Raw genomic sequence first — 26,081 nt, 5'->3', positions numbered from 1 at the left:
TCCCTCTGGACAAGAAATAAAAGTATTTTCTTGTTCCCAGATATACAGGGAAGTTGTGTCCTGGCTGAGGTCCCAACAGCCTCCCTGCCACAGGAGCGGTGCTCCGAGCAGCCGCTTGATCCACCAGGTAAAGCACACCCCTTTTACATCCCTAAAGAGGAGCAGATCTCCCCACCTGGCGATGAAAAGGAGCTTTCCCTGTGCACCCTGGCACCCAAGAGGGGTCAGGACCACCACCCTGCAGTGGTGGAAGGGATCCAGATGGCAGGAGAGCAGGTTGGTGATGTAACCCTCACCCTTAGCCCTGAGAGGTCCTCTATTAGTGAGGATCTGCTTGAGCAGCTGTCACGGGGCCACCACCAGGTGCCCCTGGTGCAACATTCACAGGTTAGACAGGAGGTCCAGCTGGACGCTGAGACTACTGCGCTGTGGACACACCTGATCCCAGATGCCGATTCCCTCTGCTGTGACCCAGGGAACCTGCAGTCAGGTAACATTATTTCTCACAACTACCAGGTAGTGAGTGAGACTGACCTGATTGTTCCTGCCTCAACAGCAGGGTTGCCAACACACCCAGTCCCCCAGAAGGGACAGGGAATGAAAGCCGAGCCGGTTTTCTTACAGCCACCAACTCAGTCTGTCAGCCTAAGTCTGACCAACAGTGGTTCAGCCAGACTGGAGCTGGATGGTCAAGCCACCCGCCTGCCAGTGCAGGACATCGCAAAGAGGGATGTCAGAATCCCTGCCTGCACTGACATAGGCCTGGTGGGTGATAGCGAGTTCGAAGACTGTGAACTAGCTATCCCAATGCTGGGGCAGCTCCCTGAACCCCTAGTGAGGGAAGGGGGGAGCGAGCAGGTGTCCTATACCTACCCCCAGCGAATGACTGTAAACATGCCGATAGAGGGATTCCTCAATCAGGAGGTGTGCAGGGTGGACCTGAACAGTGAGAATGGGGTAACAATCCCAGATCACTCAGGTGCTCCAGATGACCACTCAGCCGAGGGTCAGGCATGCTCCACCGCTGCACCGCCCCCCTGCAGGGTTTCTAGAGCACAGGCATGAACAAATCGAAAAAGCAGATGCCCTGGAAATGGAGGAGCAGCATCAGCAGCTGCGTCAGATCTCCCCAGATTTCCAGGATGTTGGTGCCCAAGATGCCACATGGCATACTGAGAAAGACACCATGTACATGCTGCGCCAGCTTAGAAAGGTGACAGTCACTCAGAAGGAGATGACTGGGATCAGCCACCCGAAAAGACTTTTGGGAGGACTGATTGCTGCCGCCACTGTTGTGCGTTTGCTATTTCTGGTAGGTTTGTGTGCTACTGGCACTCTCACCCTGACTGCCCCAAGAAGGCAGGTGTCAGAGATGCCAGAGGGTAGTGACAGACTGTATCGACAGCAGCAAATGTTGGAAAGCTTAGGGAAAACCCTACAGGCAACTTCCTATGCAACAGGGTTAAACCTTATTCCCCAACCAGTGGACATGATTGTTGGTGTTATACAGTGGGTATATGCTTGTGTGCAACAGGCCAGAATGTTGACACAAGACCTGTTAAGGGAGCTTAGTGCCACTGTAGCCAGTCTAGCCATGGCACAAATTCCAACCCACTTGATTCCACTCTTCTCAGTAGAGGAGTATGTGACATTAACCCCATCGTTCATAGCTCACCCAGAAGGCAATCCAAGATTGAATTTGGTTCCAAATCTTGAGATGGGTATGGCTACCAAAGCTATCCATTGGCTGTGTCTAAATGATTCACCAATGAAGGGTGTAAAGCTACTAACGAGCAGAGGGAGGTTAATGAACCTCATGAAGAGCAGGTGGGAAGTAAATGGCTGGTCAGCACACCACATTTAACTGTCACTATGACTTGTGACAGGCATGATACAGCTACCACAATGCAGCTACCTAATCAAAACCTACACAAGATAAGCAGGATGAGAATACACAGTTAGAAGAGACAGTAGATGGTGGTATTAAATACAGTAGGAACAGAAGGGTAAAGAATAGCTCAATAAAAATTCTTCTAAAGAAGGAGGTTCTGAGTCTGGATTTGAAGGAGTTTAGAGAAGGTGACTCTCTGATATCCTTGGGGATAGAGATCCAGAGCTTGGGGTAATAAACGGAGAAGGCCCTGTCACCCGTAGAGTGTAGACGGGCTTGGGGGACAGATAGGAGACCAGAATTAGAAGAGCCAAGGTTGCGATTAGGGGAGTAGGGCAATAAGAGCTCAGACAGGTACTGAGGTGCCAAGCCATGGAGAGGCTCATAGGTGAGCATGACGATTTTGAAGTCGACATGAAACTTGACAGGAAACCAGTGCAAGGACTACAGGATAGGAATAATGTGATCACTGACCAGGTCCAGTGCTAATTTCTCCCTCGTGGCCGCTGGTTCATTTTCAACTGTCAACTCAGAAGAAGTCCTCTATTTGACTTGATCAACACCAATCCCTAGAGGATTTTGAAAGGCTGAATCAAAATGACACATGACTCTGGTGGGACTCAAACCCACAACCTTTGAATGACTTTATTGTATCAACACCTAAAAGTCCAACACCCTCTCCGTTGTGCCACAGAGACAACAGCTATGCTACCTTATAAAACACCAGTAGAAAGCTGTAACACATGCTTCTCCTGTGTTTATGACTTTATTCTACCGATGCGCTCCATTGCGCCACAGAGCCAACAGACGGGTTAAGATATAAAACACCTGCAGAAAGATGTAACACATGTGTATCCTTTCATCCTTAAATAGAGCTCCATAAATATCAGCAGTGAGTGGCCTGGTATCTATGAATAGATACTGCTTGGATTCACACCCAGGATCTCTTGTTTTTTAGTAAGGCACATTAACCAGCTAAGCCATGGCACCTACCCTGTGAAATGTTATCCACAACTTCAAACACCTGTGAGAAACAGGCAACTTTGCAGTGTTATGCCTGCTGGCTTAAAAGGTTAACCTTTTCAAAGATGAAGATTGGGAGAGGATTTCAATCAAACGTTTCAGAAATGCTGAAAGATTGGTGTGTTTCATGCGCAGCACAGGCTCTCATTTGCTTACAAATAGAATTAATTTCTTACTCCAATCTACTCAACTACAATTTTCGCTAATCATTGTGTTTAATTGCTTTCTACTGTATACTGCACTGATTCCTGCACTGTTCAATTTCTCGGTTCATTTTCATTTCTTGTTTTGTAAGATAAGGAGACCGGCTGTTCAAAACGTTACCTCACACTGGAGCCGCTCTTTTCTTTCCAAAGGCACAGAGAGAGATACTACAACAGGTAACACCCCGTGCGGGACATCATGAGCATCTGTAAAACCTCTCTACCTGTCTTCTCCCCACACCGATGTGTGTCGGAATTAGCAGAATTAACATTAATATACTGTAAAGTGCTGTTACTTGGGAGTGTTAATCTACAATTAAAAGAAACACATGGCATCTTAAGCTCTAAAGAGGTGAACATAGACGTCTGTAACAGATTTTTTCAGTTCATTGCTGTTTCTCTGACTTGGTGAGCCTTTGGAATTTTAAAACAGCCTCTCATGTGGTCTGTGTATCAGTCCATTAAGAGCCTCACCATCACTGTGGTGTGAGTGGTCCTACACAACTACACAGCTATCTACTGGAGTTGTCTTCTGTCGGTTGCAGTTGAGAACGGATTTAATACAGAGCTGCAGAGAACTTTCTGCGGCAAATATCGCTGCAGAACATGCCCGTGCACAACACCGAAGATAAAAAGAAATACTACAGAGTTGTCCATAAGAGGGAAAAATATAAATCTTTTTCCCTCTTATGGAAAAAGTAAGTCTTCCTCTTACAGTGGTCTCATGTTATTTTTCTTGCAATAAGAACAGTGGGATTGTTCAACTGTATCGTTCCCCAACTGGTTAAATAATAATAATAATAATAACGGTGGTAGCTGATCGTTCTTGTCCGTGGCCGAGTGACCTGTGCGAATATGTTGATGTATTCTCCTCAAGGCATCGCTTTACCAATTAAAAGAGCGTGGGTTTTAACCCATCCAGCGCTTATTTCAACTAACGCCACATACCTGTTTCTAGGTCTTCAAATAATTAACAATGTAGAAGTACAGTACGGCTGCTCTTCATCAAGAGCCGAGACAACAGAAACAGACTTCAAACTCAAATGAATTACTTCTTGAGCATTTATGACCGTCTTTAAAAAGATGAAAGCAGGCGAAAACGTCTTTGGAAAAGGGGAAATGACTGCTGACAGTGAACAGAGCTCACGCTCAGCTGCAGGCAAGTGCTCCTCGTTAGTTAAGTGCTGAGTACCCCCGCTTGTTGTGCGGGAGACCAGGGTATGTTTCTGTGACAGGGTGCTGGTTTATTTTTTTAAATTGTTGAATTATATTGAAAGGTTAAACAACTGAAAAGTGTATCGCTGTAGACCAGGATGGCCGAGTGGTTAAGATGCTGGACTTAAAATCCAATGAACAAATGTCCACGTGGGTTCAAACTCCCGCTAGGCTTCTGCAAATACTTTGACGTGACAGATTTCTTTGAGGATTTACACTCTATTAAAATGTCAATTTACTAAATTTCAGTTCTCTTCACTCCCTGGGATAACTGAACTCTCACCATCACATACTGAAGGCTTTACATGCATTAACTGTGATAATGTTTCTAATAAAGACAGAATTAAACAGCTTGTTCTGTCTGTCATGGTTATCCTCTTCTCGATCCAAATGAAATGTTTAATATGATCCCTCGAGAAAAAAAAAGAGTTTTTAAAATTAGTCAAGCAATATGAAGCATCTCTTTTTACTTTTAAGTCTCTTAAATATCATTAAGCACAGCTTTCTCACCACTTAAACTACTTTTTGATACCATCTTTAGACAAAGCAGAAACTTGTTGTACTTTCTAATGACATACAAGTGGAAAGATTACAGATTTTAATCTGGATGTGCATTTATTAATTCTAGAAAAAAAGCCTTTCTTGATTTCTCTAGTTCCTAGTTTCTCTAGTTCCCTTTAAAATAAACTATTATTCCACAATGCAGAGTGTTACATGGCCAGTATTTACATATGATATTTGTGATTTAAAGAAATTAACACAAGCAGCTTTTGGAGATTTAAGTGTTGGCTGAGTTATTGGAGGATAAAAGACTAGAGATGTTGGTAAGAAAAATATAATTTTGGGAAAGTTGGTGGAATACACTGATAACAAGAACACTTCCTAATGGGGTTAGGCATACTTTTGATGAAGATGATGAAGTTAACAGACTGTATGTTTACATAGATACTGAAATGAAACCATGTAACCCAGAGAGAACATGCAAACCCCACACACACAGGACGGCAGGAATTGAACCTAGGACCCCAGTGCTGCAAGATAGTTTTGTGGTGTTTGTATAGATGAAACGTTTCTAAAATGTATAACGTAACAAAATTAAAGACGATTAAAATCTGTAATCTTTCCACTTGTAATGTCATTAGGAAGTACAACAAGTTTCTGCTTTGTCTAAGGATGGTATCAAAAAGTAGTCTAAGTGGTGAGAAAGCTGTGCCTAATGATAATTAAGGGACTTAAAAGTAAAAAGAGATGCTTCATATTGCTTGATTAATTTTAAAAACTAAGTTATAAATGCAGACACGATTGGTGCATTAAGCGCTCCAGGCAGCAGAACTGAGCTCTGCGCCTCCTCCCTCTCTCGGTGCCACACCGGGACTAAATATCTAAAAATATGTATCTACTGTATATAGCAGGTAGTGTCACTGTATTCCACTTTCTTTGTAAACACGGAAAAACAGATTCAAAACACAACGCTGTGTCACTGTGTAAAAAAAAATGGTTTGAACACCCTATAATGTAATGAGCTAAGAATAGGAGTTCCTGCTGTCAGAGGGGGTGGAAAGTGCCCAGGGTCATTTAATTTGTATTACAATTCGCACTGAATTGAACGCATTCAGAGCCTACATTACATTTTAGCATTTCATTCAGAGCAGAAACCCTCACACCTGAAGAAGGCTTGAGTTTTCTCTCCTCTTTTAAACATGTGTACAATGCTGTAATACAATTTAAAATAAAAGTTTAAACAGTATCAACTAAACTCCATTATTATAAGTATCGAGTGATATTAAATAAATACAGGTTTTCAGTATAGATTACACTTTTCTAAAATGCATTTAAAAAATAAAAATGAATAAAATTTAATCTTTCCATGTTTGATCCCAAAATCCCAAGAAAAATAAATCTAAATGGGGAGAAAGCTATGCTGAAAGTTTATTAAGATAACTTAGAGGACAAAGATAACACTTTATGTTGCATTTGTCTGATTGTGAATAAAACAATGCATATCATTAAACACGCGTTTGCGATTTAAATCAAAACGCGATTTAAATCAATATAAATGTTTATATTGTAATGCATACTGTACAGCCTCCATTTTTCTATAAAAATTTAAAAGATCGTTTGCGCAGCCTAAGAGGGGGGGTCTACTCTCAGTGACAGATGACAATCCTCCATAGATTCAAGTGAAAAATTAATAATACCAATGTAAACGTCGTATTTGCGATTTGTTGATAATAGACATGTTAAGTTCTCTAAAGCTTTGTGATAGTTTACCCAGGCAGCAAAAGATCAGCTACACTGGGAAGATGTGACACCGAAGATATGATTAATATTTTTTTTAATCTGAAGGGGGATCTAAAGGGATCTCCCCACACACACACACGATAGAAGTGGGAAGCAGAAGCAGGGACAGTTGTCAGAAGGAAAGAAAGTGACTATTCATTGTTATTAAAAATGACTTAAATTCGATCATGTTGTGATATTTAGAAATATAAAAAGTCAATTAATTGTCCATAATATTGCTATTCTATGTTTTCAAAGAAATGTTTGTTAAAAAAAAAGTCAGAGTGCTGGCTGTATTTGAACACACAACCTGGGGGTTATTAATCCAGCACATAAACCAGTCAGCTACCAGGAAGGTTGTATAAACAGTGGTGAAACAGCCCTACATATACAGAATCAACAGACATTGTACAGCGTGTATTACTGTGTTGCAGTATATGAATATAATTATATCATTTTTAATTTCTTTAGATACGCGATTCCATATTATATTAGCAGAAAAGCTTAAAACTGGATATTGGATATAGATTCCTAGAATCTGACTGGCTGACACCCTTCTGAAGTGGTATCATAATCTCTGGTATATGGAAAAGAAAGCATAGATAAAAAAGCTTGGATTCTCATGTATCTGATACAAGTATCTTTTAATACAGTCTTTGCTGTGCTCTTGAGGATCTTTGTGATATTTTGAGCTCTCGTTGAATGATAAGTGTCGCAGTTTAAATAATTTTCGTAGTTAGAAATTATGAAACGCTCTGTTAAAAGCAAGGGAGTTTTTATGTCCGTTACAGTAAAAGAAAATGCCTGACAAAGTAGGGCTTGGACAGATTCCAAGTGCTTGTACAAATGTGCTAAAGCAATGAGCAAAAATAGTCATTTATTCCTTTATCGTAATGGGTAGCTTATGTCCTGTCCTCGTTAGTTAGATCAACGAAATGCTGTGGTGTTTGTCAAAGAAAAAAATAAAAGTATTTTCATTTAAAATGACGGTTAGAAAGAATGTGGACCAGCATAATACTTCGAGTTTAAAGCTTGTCCAAAGTCATTCATTATTAATACTATTAGTAATATCTTCGGTAAAGGCTTTGATGCATAAATATTTCTGATAAAGGTAGGTTGTGTACTTTTGTCCAACTGAGCAATCTTGCTTTCATAAAATATACCAACTTTTTAATGACTGATGATTAACATGCTGTAATACACAGTTTAAATTTAAAAGCTCAAATGCTGTACATGAGAAGTTAAGCTTTATTGGCTCCTCCTAGCGGTTTTACAAGGTGATTCCAGATACTTTCAGGCATGATGTCAAATGACGCGGTATACCGCGTGATACTGTGCTTTGATGCGACATGCCCACCGGGGTATACCGCGAAATACCCCGCCCATTTTGAATAGCTGCATCTGTATCACTATTAGTAGTAATGACAGAAGTAATTACCATGCAAATGATTATTAACCAAAACAGCCATCATAAAATATCACCTTTGCAATGATGTCACTACTCTTCTTCATTAATTTTCTTTAATGACAGGACATTTCTGTGTCTGAGTGCCTGCTGCTAATAGTGAGACAAGCCATTTCTCTACAATATTTTCTGGTGCAGTTATTTATCGCATACGAAATATTATTCTCATTAAGAATATTTTACCTGCAAAGTCACAGTGAAACTGCTACAGCGAATGAACTTATTATGGGTGGAAAATGTTCAAAAGACTTAATGGCTCTAGGGGAGGCTTGAACACACAACCCCAGTATAACTCCACTGTGCACAGCTGTGTGCATACCACACACTGACTGATTACACCACAGGACCTCTGGAAGGAAGGCTCCTACACAGATTGTAAAACTGGCACAAACGTAGGGTGAAACATGGGGTTTTGGCTGTGGATACATCTCCACAGGGGGGAAAGGGACAGTAACATAGTAAGGAAAATACAAGAGAAGAAACTGAAATATATGCGCTCACAGTAAAGTAGGAAGAAGTGGTCAGACAAGCAAAACAGCTTTGCGGATAATGTGAAGCGACATTGTTTTGTGTCAATCAGCTCACAGATTTCGCTTCATGTGCCTTAAGCTGTGCAATTTGTATGGTTGTTGAATGAGATTGGTTTCTTCACAAGCCTGGTCAATTGCCATTGGAGAGGTTCACGACGCACACCTTCATGAAGACTCTCTTTAAAATGATTACACCTTTTATTGTCATGTCACCTCCTTTGCATACAATAGTAGCACCAACACTAAGAGAAAGGATAAGAAATGACTTTTACCAAGCGATTGCAGTTTTTTGAGGATCCTTGTGTGCTGAACTGGCCTCTGGAGAAGTGTAGTGCAGTAAAAGAGAAGGTTTGTGTCACTCAAGACTGTAACAGAGCAATACATACAATACTTTTATGAGAGTAAATATTACTGGTGCATCACAGTTCTTATAATGGTGAAAACAAGAACACCTTCTCTTGTTCTCTACATTTGTGACTGAAGTATTTAAACTGAAAGAAATACTATTACTATGCAACTCATTAATGCATTTGAGCTCTTCTAAATGTTATACTCTGATGAAACAATGTATAGAATTAGGTGACAACAATTCATTCAAATGCACAAGATGATGCTGGTGTCTGTGTGTGTGTGGAGTCAGCGTGTACCTGCTGGGGGTCATACTGGTTTCTGTGTGTGTGGAGTCTGTGTGTTCCTGCTGGGGGTCGATGGACTAGTGTCTGTGTGTGTGGAGTCTGCGTGTTCCTGCTGTGGGTCACTGGCACTGGTGTGTGTGTGTGGAGTCTGCGTGTTCCTGCTGTGGGTCGCTCGTACTGGTGTCTGTGTGCGTGGAGTCTGTGTGTTCCTGCTGGGGGACGCTCGTACTGGTGTCTGTGTGCGTGGAGTCTGTGTGTTCTTGCTGGGGGTCGCTGGTGCTGGTGTCTGTGTGTGTGGAGTCTGCGTGCTCCTACTGTGGGTTGCTGGTACTGGTGTCTGTGTGTGTGGAGTCTGCGTGTTCCTGCTGTGGGTGAGAGGTACTGGTGTCTGAGTGTGTGGAGTCTGCGTGTTTCTGCTGTGGGTCGTACTGGTTTCTGTGTGTGTGGAGTCTGTGTGTTCCTGCTGGGGGTCGATGGACTAGTGTCTGTGTGTGGAGTCTGCGTGTTCCTGCTGTGGGTCGTTGGTATCTGTGTGTGTGGAGTCTGCGTGTTCTTGCTGTGGGTCGCTCGTACTGGTGTCTGTGTGTGTGGAGTCTGCGTGTTCCTGCTGGGGGTCGCTGGTGCCGGTGTCTGTGTGTGTGGAGTCTGCGTGTTCCTGCTGTGGGTCACTGGCGCTTGTGTCTGTGTGTGTGGAGTCTGTGTGTTCCTGCTGTGGGTGAGAGGTACTGGTGTCTGTGTGTGTGGAGTCTGCGTGCTCCTACTGTGGGTTGCTGGTACTGGTGTCTGTGTGTGTGGAGTCTGCGTGTTCCTGCTGGGGGTCGCTCGTACTGGTGTCTGTGTGTGTGGAGTCTGCGTGTTCCTGTTGGGGGTCGCTGGTGCTGGTGTCTGTGTGTGTGGAGTCTGCGTGTTCCTGCTGGGGGTCACTGGCGCTTGTGTCTGTGTGTGTGGAGTCTGTGTGTTCCTGCTGTGGGTGAGAGGTACTGGTGTCTGTGTATGTGGAGTCTGCGTGCTCCTACTGTGGGTTGCTGGTACTGGTGTCTGTGTGTGTGGAGTCTGCGTGTTCCTGCTGTGGGTGAGAGGTACTGGTGTCTGAGTGTGTGGAGTCTGCGTGTTCCGGCTGTGGGTCGCTGGTGCTGGTGTCTGTTTGTGTGGAGTCTGCGTGTTCCTGCTACGGGTCGCTGGTACTGGAGTCCGTGTGTATGGAGTCAGCGTGTTCCTGCTGTGGGTCACTGGTACTTGTGTCTGTGTGTGTGGAGTCTGCGTGTTCCTTCTGGGGGTCGCTGGTGTCTGTGTGTGTGGAGTCTGTGTGATCCTGCTGGGCGTTGCTGGTGCTGGTGTCTGTTTTCTGTGGAGTCTGCGTGTTCCTGCTGGGGGTCGCTGGTGCTGGTGTCTGTGTGTGTGGAGTCTGCGTGTTCTGCCGGGGGTCGCTGGTGCTGGTGTCTGTGTGTGTGGAGTCTGCGTGTTCCTGCTATGGGTCGCTTGTGTCTCTGTGTGTGGAGTCTGTATGTTCCTGCTGTGGGTCACTGGCGATGGTGTCTGTGTGTGTGGAGTCTGCATGTTCCTGCTCTGGGTGAGAGGTACTGGTGGAGTCTGTGTGTGTGGAGTCTGCGTGATCCTGCTGTGGGTCACTGGCGCTGGTGTGTGTGTGGAGTCTGCGTGTTCCTGCTGTGGGTCGCTGGTGCTGGTGTCTGTTTGTGTGGAGTCTGCGTGTTCCTGCTACGGGTCGCTGGTACTGGAGTCCGTGTGTATGGAGTCAGCGTGTTCCTGCTGTGGGTCTATGGACTAATGTCTGTGTGTGTGGAGTCTGCGTGTTCCTGCTGTGGGTCACTGGCGCTGGTGTGTGTGTGGAGTCTGCGTGTTCCTGCTGTGGGTCGCTGGTGCTGGTGTCTGTTTGTGTGGAGTCTGCGTGTTCCTGCTACGGGTCGCTGGTACTGGAGTCCGTGTGTATGGAGTCAGCGTGTTCCTGCTGTGGGTCGCTGGTACTTGTGTCTGTGTGTGTGGAGTCTGCGTGTTCCTTCTGGGGGTCGCTGGTGTCTGTGTGTGTGGAGTCTGTGTGATCCTGCTGGGCGTTGCTGGTGCTGGTGTCTGTTTTCTGTGGAGTCTGCGTGTTCCTGCTGGGGGTCGCTGGTGCTGGTGTCTGTGTGTGTGGAGTCTGCGTGTTCTGCCGGGGGTCGCTGGTGCTGGTGTCTGTGTGTGTGGAGTCTGCGTGTTCCTGCTATGGGTCGCTTGTGTCTCTGTGTGTGGAGTCTGTATGTTCCTGCTGTGGGTCACTGGCGATGGTGTCTGTGTGTGTGGAGTCTGCATGTTCCTGCTCTGGGTGAGAGGTACTGGTGGAGTCTGTGTGTGTGGAGTCTGCGTGATCCTGCTGTGGGTCGCTGGCGCTGGTGTCTGTGTGTGTGGAGTCTGCGTGTTCCTGCTGTGGGTGAGAGGTACTGGTGTCTGAGTGTGTGGCGTCTGCATGTTCCTGCTGTGGGTGAGAGGTACTGGTTTCTGTGTGTGTGGAGTCTGTGTGTTCCTGCTGTGGGTGAGAGGTACTGGTGTCTGTGTGTGTGGAGTCTGTGTGTTCCTGCTGTGGGTGAGAGGGACTGGTGTCTGTGTGTGTGGAGTCTGCGTGTTCCTGCTGTGGGTCGCTGGTGCTGGTGTCTGTGTGTGTGGAGTCTGCGTGTTCCTGCTGGTGGTCGCTAGTGCTGGATTCTGTGTGTGTGGAGTCTGCGTGTTCCTGCTGGTGGTTGCTAGTGCTGGATTCTGTGTGTGTGGAGTCTGCGTGTTCCTGCTGTGGGTTGCTGGTGTCTGTGTGTGTGGAGTCTGTGTGTTCCTGCTGTAGGTCACTGGCGCATGTGTCTGTGTGTGTGGAGTCTGCGTGTTCCTGGTGTGGGTCGTACTGGTTTCTGTGTGTGTGGAGTCTGCGTGTTCCTGCTGTGGGTTGCTGGTACTGGTGTCTGTGTGTGTGGAGTCTGTGTGTTCCTGCTGTGGGTCATACTGGTGTCTGTGTGTGTGGAGTCTGTGTGTTCCTGCTGTGGGTCACTGGTGCTTGTGTCTGTGTGTGTGGAGTCTATGTGTTCTTGCTGTGGGTTGCTGGTACTGGTGTCTGTGTGTGTGGAGTCTGCGTGTTCCTGGTGTGGGTCGTACTGGTTTCTGTGTGTGTGGAGTCTGCGTGTTCCTGCTGTGGGTCGCTGGTACTTGTGTCTGTGTGTGTGGAGTCTGCGTGGTCCTGCTGGGGGTTGCTGGTGCTGGTGTCTGTGTGTGTGGAGTCTGCGTGTTCCTGCTGTGGGTGAGAGGGACTGGTGTCTGTGTGTGTGGAGTCTGCGTGTTCCTGCTGTGGGTGAGAGGTACTCGTGTCTGTGTGTGTGAAGTCTGCGTATTCCTGCTGGGGGTCGCTGGTGTCTGTGTGTGTGGAGTCTGCGTGTTCCTGCTGCGTGTCGCTGGTGTCTGTGTGTGTGGAGTCGGTGTGTTCCTGCTGGGGGTCTCTGGGGCTGGTGTCTGTGTGCGTGGAGTCTGCGTGTTCCTGATGCTGGTCGCTGGTGTCTGTGTGTGTGGAGTCTGTGTGTTCCTGCTGCAGGTCTCTGGTGTCTGTGTGTGTGGAGTCTGCGTGTTCCTGTTGCAGGTCGCTGGAGCTGGTGTCTGTGTGTGTGGAGTCTGCGTGATCCTGCTGTGGGTGAGAGGTACTGGTTTCTGCGTGTGTGGAGTCTGCGTGTTCCTGCTGGGGGTCGCTGGTGTCTGTGTGTGTGGAGTCTGCGTGTTCCTGCTGGGGGTCGCTGGTGCTGGAGTCTATGTGTATGGAGTCTGCGTGTTCCTGCTGTGGGTCGTACTGGTTTCTGTGTGTGTGGAGTCTGTGTGTTCCTCGTGGGGGTCACTGGCGATGGTGTCTGTGTGTGTGGAGTCTGCGTGTTCCAGCTGGGGGTCGTACTGGTGTCTGTGTGTGTGGAGTCTGAGTGTTCCTGCTGTGGGTGAGAGGGACTGGTGTCAGTGTGTGTGGAGTCTGCGTGTTCCTGCTGTGGGTGAGAGGTACTGGTGTCTGTGTGTGTGGATTCAGTGTATTACTGCTGAGGGTCGCTGGTGCTGGTGTCTGTGTGTGTGGAGTCTGCGTGTTCCTGCTGTGGGTGAGAGGTGCTGGTTTCTGTGTGTGTGGATTCTGTGTATTACTGCTGGGGGTCGCTGGTGCTGGTGTCTGTGTGTGTGGAGTCTGTGTGTTCCTGCTGTGGGTCGTACTGGTTCCTGTGTGTGTGGAGTCTGCGTGTTCCTACTGGGTGTCACTGGCGATGGTGTCTGTGTGTGTGGAGTCTACGTGTTCCTGCTGGGGGTCGTACTGGTGTTTGTGTGTGTGGAGTCTGCGTGTTCCTGCTGTGGGTGAGAGGTGCTGGTGTCTGTGTGTGTGGATTCTGTGTATTACTGCCGGGGGTCAATGGCGCTGGTGTCTGTGTGTGTGCAGTCTGCGTGTTCCTGCTGGGGTTCGATGGACTAGTGTCTGTGTGTGTGCAGTCTGCGTGTTCCTTCTGGGGGTCGATGGACTAGTGTCTGTGTGTGTGGAGTCTGCGTGTTCCTGCTACGGGTCGCTGGTACTGGTGTCTGTGTGTGTGGAGTCTGCGTGATCCTGCTGTGGGTCGCTGGTGCTGGTGTCTGTATGTGTGGAGTCTGCGTGGTCCTGCTGGGGGTCGCTGGTGCTGGCGTCTGTGTGTGTGGAGTCTGCGTGATCCTGCTGTGGGTCGCTGGTGCTGGTGTCTGTGTGTGTGGAGACTGCATGTTCCTGCTGGGGGTCGCTGGCGCTGGTGTCTGTGTGTGTGGAGTCTGCGTGATCCTGCTGTGGGTCGCTGGTGCTGGCGTCTGTGTGTGTGGAGACTGCGTGTTCCTGCTGGGGGTCGCTGGCGCTGGTGTCTGTGTGTGTAGAGATTGTGTGATTCTGCTGTGAGTCGCTGGCGTTGGTGTCTGTGTGTGTGGAGTCTGTGTGTTCCTGCTGTGGTTGAGAGGTACTGGTGTCTGAGTGTGTGGAGTCTGCGTGTTCGTACTGTGGGTTGCTGGTACTGGTGTCTGTGTGTGTGGAGTCTTTGTGTTCCTGCTGCGGGTCGCTGGCGCTGGTGTCTGTGTGTGTAGAGTCTGTGTGTTCCTGCCGGGGGTCGCTGGTGCTGGTGTCTGTGTGTGTGGAGTCTGCGTGTTCCTGCTGTGGGTGAGAGGTACTGGTGTCTGTGTGTGTGGAGTCTGCGTGCTCCTACTGTGGGTCGCTGCCGCTGGTGTCTGTCTGTGTGTGGAGTCTGTATGTTCCTGCTAGGGGTTGTACTGGTGTCTGTGTGTATGGAGTCTGCGTGTTCCTGTTGTGGGTCGCTGGTGTCTGTGTGTGTGGAGTCTACGTGTTCCTGCTGGGGTTCGATGGACTATTGTCTGTGTGTGTGGAGTCTGCGTGTTCTTTCTGGGGGTCGATGGACTAGTGTCTGTGTGTGTGGAGTCTGCGTGTTCCTGCTACGGGTCGCTTGTACTGGTGTCTGTGTGTGTGGAGTCTGCGTGATCCTGCTGTGGGTCGCTGGTGCTGGTGTCTGTGTGTGTGAAGTCTGCGTGTTCCTGCTGGGGGTCGCTGGTGCTGGTGTCTGTGTGTGTGGTGTCTGGGTGTTCCTGCTGTGGGTCGCTAGTGCTGGTGTCTGTGTGTGTGGAGTCTGCGTGTTCCTGCTGTGGGTCGCTGGTGTCTGTGTGTGTGGAGTCTGCGTGTTCCTGCTGGGGGTTGCTGGTGTCTGTGTGTGTGGAGTCTGCGTGTTCCTGCTGTGGGTCGTACTGGTGTCTGTGTGTGTGGAGTATGTGTTTCCTGCTGTGGGTCGTACTGGTTTCTGTGTGTGTGAATCTGCGTGTTCCTGCTGGGGGTCGCTGATGCTGGTGTGTGTGTGTGTGGAGTCTGCGTGTTCCTGCTGGGTCTCGCTGGTGCTGGTGTCTGTGTGTGTGGAGTTTGCGTGTTCCTGCTAGGGGTTGTACTGGTGTCTGTGTGTGTGGAGTCTGCGTGTTCCTGCTGTGGGTGAGAGGTGCTGGTGTCTGTGTGTGTGGAGTCTGCGTGTTCCTGCTGTGGGTCTCTGGCGCAGGTGTCTGTGTGTGTGTAGTCTGCGTGTTACTGCTGGGGGTCGCTGGTGTCTGTCTGTGTGTGGAGTCTGTGTGTTCCTGCTGTGGGTCGCTGGTGTCTGTGTGTGTGGAGTCTGAGTGTTCCTGCTGTGGGTGAGAGGGACTGGTGCCAGTGTGTGTGGAGTCTGCGTGTTCCTGCTGTGGGTGAGAGGTACTGGTGTCTGTGTGTGTGGATTCTGTGTATTACTGCTGAGGGTCGCTGGTGCTGGTGTCTGTGTGTGTGGAGTCTGCGTGTTCCTGCTGTGGGTGAGAGGTGCTGGTGTCTGTGTGTGTGGATTCTGTGTATTACTGCTGGGGGTCGCTGGTGCTGGTGTCTGTGTGTGTGGAGTCTGTGTGTTCCTGCTGTGGGTCGTACTGGTTCCTGTGTGTGTGGAGTCTGCGTGTTCCTACTGGGTGTCACTGGCGATGGTGTCTGTGTGTGTGGAGTCTACGTGTTCCTGCTGGGGGTCGTACTGGTGTTTGTGTGTGTGGAGTCTGCGTGTTCCTGCTGTGGGTGAGAGGTGCTGGTGTCTGTGTGTGTGGATTCTGTGTATTACTGCCGGGGGTCAATGGCGCTGGTGTCTGTGTGTGTGGAGTCTGCGTGTTCCTGCTGGGGTTCGATGGACTAGTGTCTGTGTTTGTGCAGTCTGCGTGTTCCTTCTGGGGGTCGATGGACTAGTGTCTGTGTGTGTGGAGTCTGCGTGTTCCTGCTACGGGTCGCTGGTACTGGTGTCTGTGTGTGTGGAGTCTGCGTGATCCTGCTGTGGGTCGCTGGTGCTGGTGTCTGTATGTGTGGAGTCTGCGTGGTCCTGCTGGGGGTCGCTGTTGCTGGTGTCTGTGTGTGTGGAGTCTGCGTGATCCTGCTGTGGGTCGCTGGTGCTGGTGTCTGTATGTGTGGAGTCTGCGTGGTCCTGCTGGGGGTCGCTGGTGCTGGTGTCTGTGTGTGTGGAGTCTGCGTGATCCTGCTGTGGGTCGCTGGTGCTGGTGTCTGTATGTGTGGAGTGTGCGTGGTCCTGCTAGGGGTCGCTGGTGCAGGTGTCTGTGTGTGTGGAGTCTGCGTGTTCCTGCTGTGGGTCGCTGGTGTCTGTGTGTCTGGAGTCTGATTGTTCCTGCTGCGGGTGAGAGGTACTGGTGTCTGTGTGTGTGGAGTCTGCGTGTTATGCTGTGGGTCTCTGGCGCTGGTGTCTGTGTGTGTGGAGTCTACGTGTTCCTGCTGGGGTTCGATGGACTATTGTCTGTGTGTGTGGAGTCTGCGTGTTCCTTCTGGGGGTCGATGGACTAGTGTCTGTGTGTGTGGAGTCTGCGTGTTCCTGCTACGGGTCGCTTGTACTGGTGTCTGTGTGTGTGGAGTCTGCGTGATCCTGCTGTGGGTCGCTTGTGCTGGTGTCTGTATGTGTGAAGTCTGCGTGTTCCTGCTGGGGGTGAGAGGTACTGGTGTCTGTGTGTGTGGAGTCTGCGTGTTCCTGCTGGGGGTTGCTGGTGTCTGTGTGTGTGGAGTCTGCGTGTTCCTGCTGTGGGTCGTACTGGTTTCTGTGTGTGTGGAGTCTGTGTGTTCCTGGTGGGGGTCACTGGCGATGGTGTCTGTGTGTGTGGAGTCTGCGTGTTCCTGCTGGGGGTCGCTGGTGCTGGTGTCTGTGTGTGTGGTGTCTGGGTGTTCCTGTTGTGGGTCGCTAGTGCTGGTGTCTGTGTGTGTGGAGTCTGCGTGTTCCTGCTGGGGGTGAGAGGTACTGGTGTCTGTGTGTGTGGAGTCTGCGTGTTCCTGCTGGGGGTTGCTGGTGTCTGTGTGTGTGGAGTCTGCGTGTTCCTGCTGTGGGTCGTACTGGTTTCTGTGTGTGTGGAGTCTGTGTGTTCCTGGTGGGGGTCACTGGCGATGGTGTCTGTGTGTGTGGAGTCTGCGTGTTCCTGCTGGGGGTCGCTGGTGCTGGTGTCTGTGTGTGTGGTGTCTGGGTGTTCCTGCTGTGGGTCGCTAGTGCTGGTGTCTGTGTGTGTGGAGTCTGCGTGTTCCTGCAGTGGGTGAGAGGTACTGGTGTCTTTGTGTGTGGAGTCTGCGTGTTCCTGCTGGGGGTTGCTGGTGTCTGTGTGTGTGGAGTCTGCGTGTTCCTGCTGTGGGTCGTACTGGTTTCTGTGTGTGTGAGGTCTGTGTGTTCCTGGTGGGGGTCGCTGGTGCTGGTGTCTGTGTGTGTGGAGTCTGCGTATTCCTGCTGTGGGTGAGAGGTGCTGGTGTCTGTGTATGTGGAGTCTTCTTGTTCATGTTGTGGGTGAGAGGTACTGGTGTCTGTGTGTGTGGAGTCTGCATGTTCCTGCTGTGGGTCTCTTGCACTGGTGTCTGTGTGTGTGTAGTCTGCGTGTTCCTGCTGGGGATCGCTGGTGTCTGTGTGTGTGGAGTATGTGTGTTCCTGCTGGGGGTCTCTGGCGTTGGTGTCTGTGTGCATGGAGTCTGTGTGTTCCTGCTGTGAGTCACTGGCGCTGGTGTCTGTGTGTGTGGTGTCTGCGTGTTCCTGCTTTGGGTGAGAGGTACTGGTGTCTGTGTGTGTGGAGTCTGCGTGTTCCTGCTGTGGGTCGCTGGTGTGGTGTCTGTGTGTGTGGAGTCTGTGTGTTCCTGCTACGGGTCGCTGGTACTGGTGTCTGTATGTGTGGAGTCTGCGTGTTCCTGTTGTGGGTCGCTGGTGTCTGTGTGTCTGGAGTCTGAGTGTTCCTGCTGTGGGTGAGAGGTACTGGTGTCTGTGTGTGTGGAGTCTGCGTGTTCCTGCTGTGGGTCGCTGGTGTCTGTGTGTGTGGAGTCTGTGTGATCCTGCTGTGGGTCGCTGGTGCAGGTGTCTGTGTGTGTGGAGTCTGTGTGATCCTGCTGTGGGTCGCTGGTGCAGGTGTCTATGTGTGAGGAGTCTGCGTGTTCTTGCTGTGGGTCGTACTGGTTTCTGTGTGTGTGGAGTCTGTGTGTTCCTGGGGGGGTCACTGGCGATGGTGTCTGTTTGTGTGGAGTCTGCGTGTTCCTGCTGAGGGTCGTAGTGGTGTCTGTGTGTGTGGAGTCTGCGTGTTCCTGCTGTGGGTGAGAGGTGCTGGTGTCTGTGTATGTGGAGTCTGCGTGTTCCTGCTGTGGGTGAGAGGTACTGGTGTCTGTGTGTGTGGAGTCTGCGTGTTCCTGCTGTGGGTCTCTGGCGTTGGTCTCTGTGTGTGTGTAGTCTGCGTGTTCCTGCTGGGGGTCGCTGGTGTCTGTGTGTGTGGAGTCTGCGTGTTCCTGCTGTGGGTGAGAGGTACTGGTGTCTGTGTGTGTGGAGTCTGCGTGTTCCTGCTGTGGGTGAGAGGTATTGGTGTCTGAGTGTGTGGAGTCTGCGTGTTCCTACTGTGGGTTGCTGGTACTGGTGTCTGTGTGTGTTGAGTCTTTGTGTTCCTGCTGCCGGTCGCTGGCGCTGGTGTCTGTGTGTGTAGAGTCTGTGTGTTCCTGCCGGGGGTCGCTGGTGCTGGTGTCTTTGTGTGTGGAGTCTGCGTATTCCTGCTGTGGGTGTGAGGTACTGGTGTCTGTGTGTGCGGAGTCTGCGTGTTCCTGCTGTGGGTCGCTGGCGCTGGTGTCTGTGTGTGTGGAGTCTGTGTGTTCCTGCTGTTGGTCGCTGGTATCTGTGTGTGTGGAGTCTGCGTGTTCCTGCTGTGGGTGAGAGGTACTGGTGTCTGTGTGTGTGGAGTCTGTGTGTTCCTGCTGTGGGTCGCTGGTGCTGGTGTCTGTGTGTGTGGAGTCTGCGTGTTTCTGCTGTGGGTGAGAGGGACTGGTGTGTGTGTGTGTGTGTGTGTTTGTGGAGTCTGCGTGTTCCTGCTGTGGGTGAGAGGTACTGGTGTCTGTGTGTGTGGAGTCTGCGTGTTCCTGCTGTGGGTGAGAGGTACTGGTGTCTGTGTGTGTGTAGTCTGCGTGTTCCTGCTGGGGGTCTCTCCCTTCTCTCCCTGTCTGTGTTTCTCCTGGAGAGCAAGCTGGGGTCTGTGAAAAGACATGTTCCTCATGCAAGAAATTGTACATGGCCAATCAAGTGATCTTTGATTTATTATTTCCCCAACATGTCTCACCTCTTGGGACAGGATCACCTCCCATCAGATTTCTACCACTGTGAGTCCCTGAGGAAGCTCTCTGTGGTCAGAGACATGGTAGTGTTTCCACATGTCCACTAGGGGGCACTAATTGTGTCCTACCGGTTGTTCACTCTGTCACTTTTTGAATCACCCTATTACGTCACTTCCTGAAACAACCCCATTACGTCACTTCCTGAAACACCCCATTACGTCACTTCCTGAATCACCCCATGACATCAGATCCTGATGTACAACACAACTTATTATGTCACTTCCTGGAACACCCTGCTACACATCTGACTCCCTTCAGCAATTCACTAACAACTCAGCAGATGAGTCCGGACCTCATAAAAAGAGAGCCCTGCGTATGAGCAGAGGGGGGTGGAATACTCACACAGACGCCAGGACTTTCGGCTGCTCGCCCCCTGACCTGGAAGAAAAAAGATTTTGCATTCAGACTGACGGGACCCCATTGGTTAGTGCCAGACACCTTAATTCTGCCGCACGGTGTCTGTAACTCAGAGCAACTAATAATCACATATTAATTTAAGAGTTTTTGCCTCAAACTCTATATTATGCCCACTGCAACCAGAAGAATTAAAAGAGAGAAATTACCTGTATTTCAAAACGAGACTGGCAGCCAATATCTTTTTTTCCATGACAGCTATTTTGAGATATGTACTTGGTGTTATTGCTTATTAAAACACTATTAATTGAGGACCCTGCTGCCCAGCCCTGTTGTTGAAGCCGATACCCTGGCTCCTCTCCAGACACAGCAGGATGAGCTCCTCCAGTCAGGACAGGAGGCTCTACTGTACACAGAGAGGGGTGGGAGGGGGGAACAGGCTGCTCAGCCACGTGGTTGAAGCCGAGACACAGGTGCCCCAGCCAGGACAGAGGATGTTCCTGAAGCCCGCAGGGTGTATCGAACACACCTGTGAGACAAGGTGAGGTGGAAGAGTAGGTGCCTCCGGACCGCCCTGTCAGGGAAAGAAGGCGAGAGTTAGCTGTGCTCACTGTCTGTTCCTCAGGCTGGGACAGAGGATCACACGCTGTATTATTATTATTGAGAGACAGGCTCACTGTCTGCTCCTCAGGCTGATACAGGAGGTCACACACCGTATTATTATTATTGAGAGACAGACTCACTGTCTGTTCCTCAGGCTGGGACAGGAGATCACACACTGTATTATTATTATTGAGAGACAGGCTCACTCTCTGTTCCTCAGGCTGGGACAGGAGTTAAAGACTTCGATGCTTAAAATGTTTAGGGAGAAATGGAATACTGGTGTGTATTTTTTTCTTTAAAGTACCAAGACCAGCTATATACTGTATGTTTATGTTCCAAAATTAATATCGTTTATGGCCTTCACACGCGTTACAGTATGCTCCTATTCTTTTTATGCTCAGCTACTAAGATTTCCCTTCAGTGGTAAAATTCAATATCTACAACGGGCACAGTAAAGACATTTACAGTAAGTCTTTCTACGACAGACCAACGGACCACGAGTGCCCCTGTCGGTCAACCAATCACGCACCGCGGTACCCAGCGTCATCTTGCGTCATGATACGCGACACCACAGCCAATTACCTGCGGTACGTGTCTGTACCGCGCACTTTGAATGGCTGCATCTGTAGCCCGAGATTCCTCCCGAGGAATCTTCCTCCCGAGATTCCTCCCGGAATTACCCGAGATTCCTCCCGTACTTCCTGGCCGGAATTGCGCTGTCGCTCGGGTGAGTGTGGTTCCAGCGCCGCGCTGACGCTGCTGTGTTGGTGAGGTCCCCCGGATCACAGCTCACCCACGGGCCCACGGCGCCCGGTATGGGAACCGTGCAGACTCCCCCGACAAGGACCGCCGTCCTGAAGCGGTCCCCCGCTCAGAACCGGTCATGTGGCCGCCCAGCCTCGGATCAGTCACTCCCCAGTCCGTGGAGATATCCCTGGGTCCGTTCCGGCACTTCTGCATCCGAGGAATGAATCCGGTCCCTTCTTCAAAGGCTGTGTGAGAGGAGGCTCAGGTCCCTCCTGATGAGGGCGAACCAAGAAGTTCAGTGGAGAACTACAGAACAGGGGACGCTGGGATACCCGGTCCCACCCCCTTCTCCCTCCCCACGCAACACACTTCCTGTTTTTCCTGCTCGGCCACAGAAATGTCGTTCTCTGTCTCCGCAGGGCCCTGTGGCTGTTCCAGGCTGTCACCCCCCATGCGTTGAACAGGTAGGCAGTACGGGCCAAGCTGGAGCCAGAACCGGCGCCACAGGTGGGCCCAGCTCCTGGAGCTGACGGCAGTGAGACTGTGCTTGTCCCTGATGGCCCTGTCCCCTTCTCTTCCCATCCCCAGCTTCTCCAGAGCAGGAAAGAGCAGATGAGTGATTAACGAGGCCAATTAACTTACCAAGGACTAGAATTCTTGCATCCCCACCCACTTTGGCAGCTTGTTCCCCCCTCCAACCCCTCTCTGTGTACAGTAGAGCCTCCTGTCCTGACTGGAGGAGCTCACCCAGCTGTGTCTGGAGAGAAGCCAGGGTATCAGCTTCAAAAACAGGGCTGGGCAGCTTGTTCCCCTCTCCCACCCCTCTCTGTGTACACACTGGAGTGCGGCAGGGTGGTCAATATTGGTGAAGCTGGTGAAGTTTGGGGCCTGAGCCTGCTCTGCTGGAAGTAGGACATGTAGACCTGAGCTCGAAATACTTGGATCGTGGAAAATGCATCGTTTTCTGAGCGAAATATCGCGGGGGAGTTCGCATGTTGCCCTGTAAGGTCAAGTGCACGAGCGCCTATTTCTAAACTAAGAGATCCTGCTACCCCTGGTGCTGGTGAAGTACAGACTTGTTCCCATCTCCCCCCACTCTCTGCGTACAGCACACAGAGCGATTCATTCCGCTGTGTGCCGGCAACGTTTCCGTCCGTCTCCTCACAGTTAAAACCGTTTCTGAGAGCAATTCTGGTGGGGACGATCGGAGACACTGTGGTGACTAGAAGAATGGGATTTGACCACCGACCCCTGACCCCTGACCCGAAAGAACGTGACCCAAGTTCATGTCTCTTGCACTAACGCCCAGCATTCTGACTTTTAAAAGGAAAGAGTGGAAGAGGACTCAAGGGATCAATGTCGGTCCGGAGGGGTGAGTATTTCGGTTTGTCTTCTGAGAAACCCTGGCTGTGCTCTTTTCTGGTTATGCGACACCCTTAAGATTAAAGTCCGACATCATCTGTAACCCCAGAAAAATAATAATAATAATGTGTCCTAACCTCTCTTTGGAAATATTTTTCCAACGCAAACCAAGTCTCTCAATCAGTTCTGAGGTCGACTTCAAGGATAACCCCAGTCCTGGCGTCCCTGTGCTGGCTTCCAGGCAGTTTTTAAGTAAGGACCAAAGAAAACCTGGAGAGATCAGTGTTGAAGGCAGATCAGGGCAGCGTGCGGCTGAGGGTGATGAAGACGAGCAGAGAGTGGGATCTGCTGTCTGCCCAGGCGAACAGTCCAAGAAATCTGCCTGTTCATTAATGAATGAGTGGGCGCCAAGCAGCGCTTTAATTCTGAGACTGAAACGGCTGTCTTCCTTTTCCAGGTTCGTTAACAAACAGACGAAAGTATTGGACCCTCCGTGAGTATCCAGACCCACGCTGCTCCTAGACTTCCTTCCGGATAAGATCACGTTCTGGGAGACCAGAGACATTGACCTCCCTGTTGTATTGTGAAGGAATTGATCCAGTTCTTGAGATGGGTACCAGGGTCATTCAGGAAGTGACATAATAGGGTGATTCAGGAAGTGAGTTAGTAACCAATGGGAGAGAATTGTACCAGCTACTGGATACTGAGAACGTGAGACTCAGTGGAATAAATCTGATAATATCACTTTATTAGCCCTGTACAATTTCTTGCTTTAGGAATTTATCTTTTTCACAGACCCCAGCTTCTCTCCCTGTCTCTGTGTCTCCCCTAAGGTCTCTTTGACAGTCTTCGGATTCCAGAGTGGCCTTCAAACCAAATCCCAGTCTGATGCTGGAAATTCGGCGTTACCTCTCTCAGTGGAGAGAATAGAGAACTCTGTGTGATCAGTTCTCTCTCTCTCTCTCTCTCTCTCAATCTCTCTCTCTCTCTCTCTATATGATGCCTCTTTGTTCCGAACTGAAAACTCCTTATTTCCCGCATGATCTCTCTTTCGCTCTTCAAAGCTTGGGAGAATCACCTAGATTGCCAGAGGAAACAGCCTCTGGGATGTGAAATCGTGCAGCAACGCACTGCTCGGTCCAGACCTGTGACTGCCTCTCTCCTATCCCAGGAGGAGAGACGTGCTGACCGTCACCCCCTGGTTGGCGCCCATCGTCTGGGAAGGGACCTTTGACCCCTCGATCCTCGACGGCATCTACAAGCCCCTGAACATCACCGTAGCGACCACGGTGTTCGCCGTCGGCAAGTAAGCCTGTTTTTTTTTTCCTGTCACCCAAACGGGAACAAGCAAAAGCTCTCAGGCATCAGGCTTTCTCTCAGCTGCTTGACTGGTGTTTTGGGGCTGTGTTTGGGGGCGCTTGTGGCAATGCGGGTCTGCAACCAGTGTGGTCATTTCCTCTGCCAGGTGCCTTAATGCCAGAGTATGTCCCTGTATATTCACTCATCTGTTTAGCCACTCACAGCCCTCGCTGTCCCTGGGTCCCACTTCCCAGGCCTCTCGGATACGATCACACGGTGTCCGTCTGTACTGGGCACCGTACTCCACGATCACAGCTCTTGCTGTGCCTGGGTCCCACTCCTCCTCCCTTTTGCTCCCCAATCCCCCACTGGCTGGTGTCCAACTGGTGCGGTGTTGACCCTCAACCAATCTGAGTTGGTGTTTTGGGGGACCTTTTTGGGGCTCATGCAGCAAAGTCAATCTGTAACCAATGAGGTCATTTCCTCTGCCGGTGCGACTCCAAGCCAAAGTTGACTTTGTTTCGCCTATGTTAGAATATGACCGAACTGCTGAATGCCCCTGGTTCGACAGCACCGTTCCCAAGCTCTCTCGTTCTGCTCTTTCCCAGGTATACCCGTTTCCTGAGGGGCTTCCTGGAGTCGTTGGAGAAGCACTACCTGGTGGGGTTCCGGGTGCACTACTACGTCTTCACCGACCAGCCGGGCGAGGTGCCGTAGGTGGACCTGGCGCCCGGGAGACGTCTCACCTCCATCCAGGTGCCCAAGTTCGGCCGCTGGCAGGAGATCTCCCCCGAGTACATGTGGGACGACAACAAGAAGCGAGCGGGCGACAACTAGAAGTGCGGGACAACTAGACCCAGCTAAACGATCCGGATTTGGCGGCGAGGTCCAGCTCATCCGCTTCTCGACGCTCAACAAAAAACCTGGCCGAAGTGTGGGACAACTAGACCTAGCTAAACGATCCGGATTCGCCCGATGCGGGCCCCCTCGAACCCCTTTAAACGTGGCGGGGAGAGTCGGGAGTGTTGCAGGTGGGCGCTCGGGAGATCCTCGCCTCGTTTCACGATGTTGCCAGGGGGCCCCAGGCGTGCGATGGGACAGATCGGCACACAGGTCTGGTGACGAGCTCGATCCGGTCCAAGCTCGCCAGTCTTGGTCCTGCTGTGCTTGACCTTCCATTCTGGGGCTGGATAACGTCACTCGTCTGTCAGAAGGGAAACACCTGAAGTTGAGGGGGGATTTTAAGGAAGAGTAGAACAGGTGCTTCTGAATGCAGGACCGCCCCAGGCCCTGAAGTTATACTTCATTGTATATTTATAGAGTCTGTTTTTTTCCAGGTTTAAGTTTATACTGTTGCTGTAATGGGTGTCATAATAAAAGGGGGAACTGCTTGCCGTACCCCATCGAATGTGGAAGTCTTTCTTCACGGGCGGGAGGGCCTGTCCAGGTCGGTGACACGGCCTGTGGTTTGCTGATACTCCCTAGCGATGGTGGGGATCTCCAGCCCCTCAGAGGAGCTTGAAGAAATGTCTCAGAGCACCCAGGGGCTCGACTTGGATTTTGCGCCGTCTGTTTTCTGACTGGTTTTTCCAGTACAGGGGCTGCAGGAGGGCTGGAGTCTATCCCAGCATGCAGCAGGTGCAAGGCAGGACACCAGTCTGTCACAGGACACACACTCACACACCCTGGACAGGACACCAGTCCATCACAGGACACACACACACACCCTGCACAGGACACCTGTCCATCACAGGACACACACACACACACACACACACACCCTGGACAGGACACCAGTCCATCACAGGACACACACACACTCACACACCCTGGACAGGACACCAGTCCATCACAGGACACACACAGACACACCCAGGGGCTCGACTTGGACACCCGCTGGGCTGCAGTGGGGGGGGCTGCCAGTGGTGGGTTGCAGGGTGATATGGCTGCTGGCGCTGTAACAACACAAATACACAGACAGAACAAAAGACAGAACGTTGCCGGGGAAACGTACTGTCAACCAAAAATACACGTTTGGGTGGAGGGAGATAACACAAGTAAAAGATTAAACAAGCTAAATGAAGAAAAGCTCCGCTCAGCCTTCGTGTACGTGTAAATACGCCTATTTTAGACTGTTCAAACACGGGTCTCTTGCCAAAACCATCACAGGACACACACAGACACACCCAAGGGCTCGACTTGGACACCTGCTGGGTTCCAGTGGGGGGGCTGCCAGTGGTGGGTTGCAGGGTGATATGGCTGCTGGCGCTGTAAAGGTGCCGCTGATAGCAATACGC

The 26,081-nt window shown here is 50.3% G+C and overlaps 1 protein-coding gene and 1 long non-coding RNA gene across 2 annotated transcripts in view; one reads left to right on the top strand and one right to left on the bottom strand.

The window, feature by feature from the left end:
* LOC148825762 (uncharacterized) overlaps positions 1 to 26,081 on the bottom strand; it is a 232,396-nt gene that overhangs the window by 201,038 nt on the left and 5,277 nt on the right. The window lies entirely within an intron of this gene.
* LOC148825763 (uncharacterized) lies at positions 21,064 to 23,384 on the top strand. Its single transcript, XR_016091787.1, has 4 exons — positions 21,064 to 21,103; positions 21,543 to 21,587; positions 22,451 to 22,495; positions 22,943 to 23,384. It is a non-coding gene; the product is annotated as an uncharacterized LOC148825763 (long non-coding RNA).

Source organism: Atractosteus spatula, chromosome 10 (genome assembly GCF_055471065.1).
Source record: "Atractosteus spatula isolate fAtrSpa1 chromosome 10, fAtrSpa1.hap1, whole genome shotgun sequence".
In the NCBI taxonomy this organism is placed as follows: domain Eukaryota; kingdom Metazoa; phylum Chordata; class Actinopteri; order Semionotiformes; family Lepisosteidae; genus Atractosteus; species Atractosteus spatula.
Note: the sequence above shows the minus strand (reverse complement) of the source record. Positions and strands in the feature narration are given on the sequence as shown.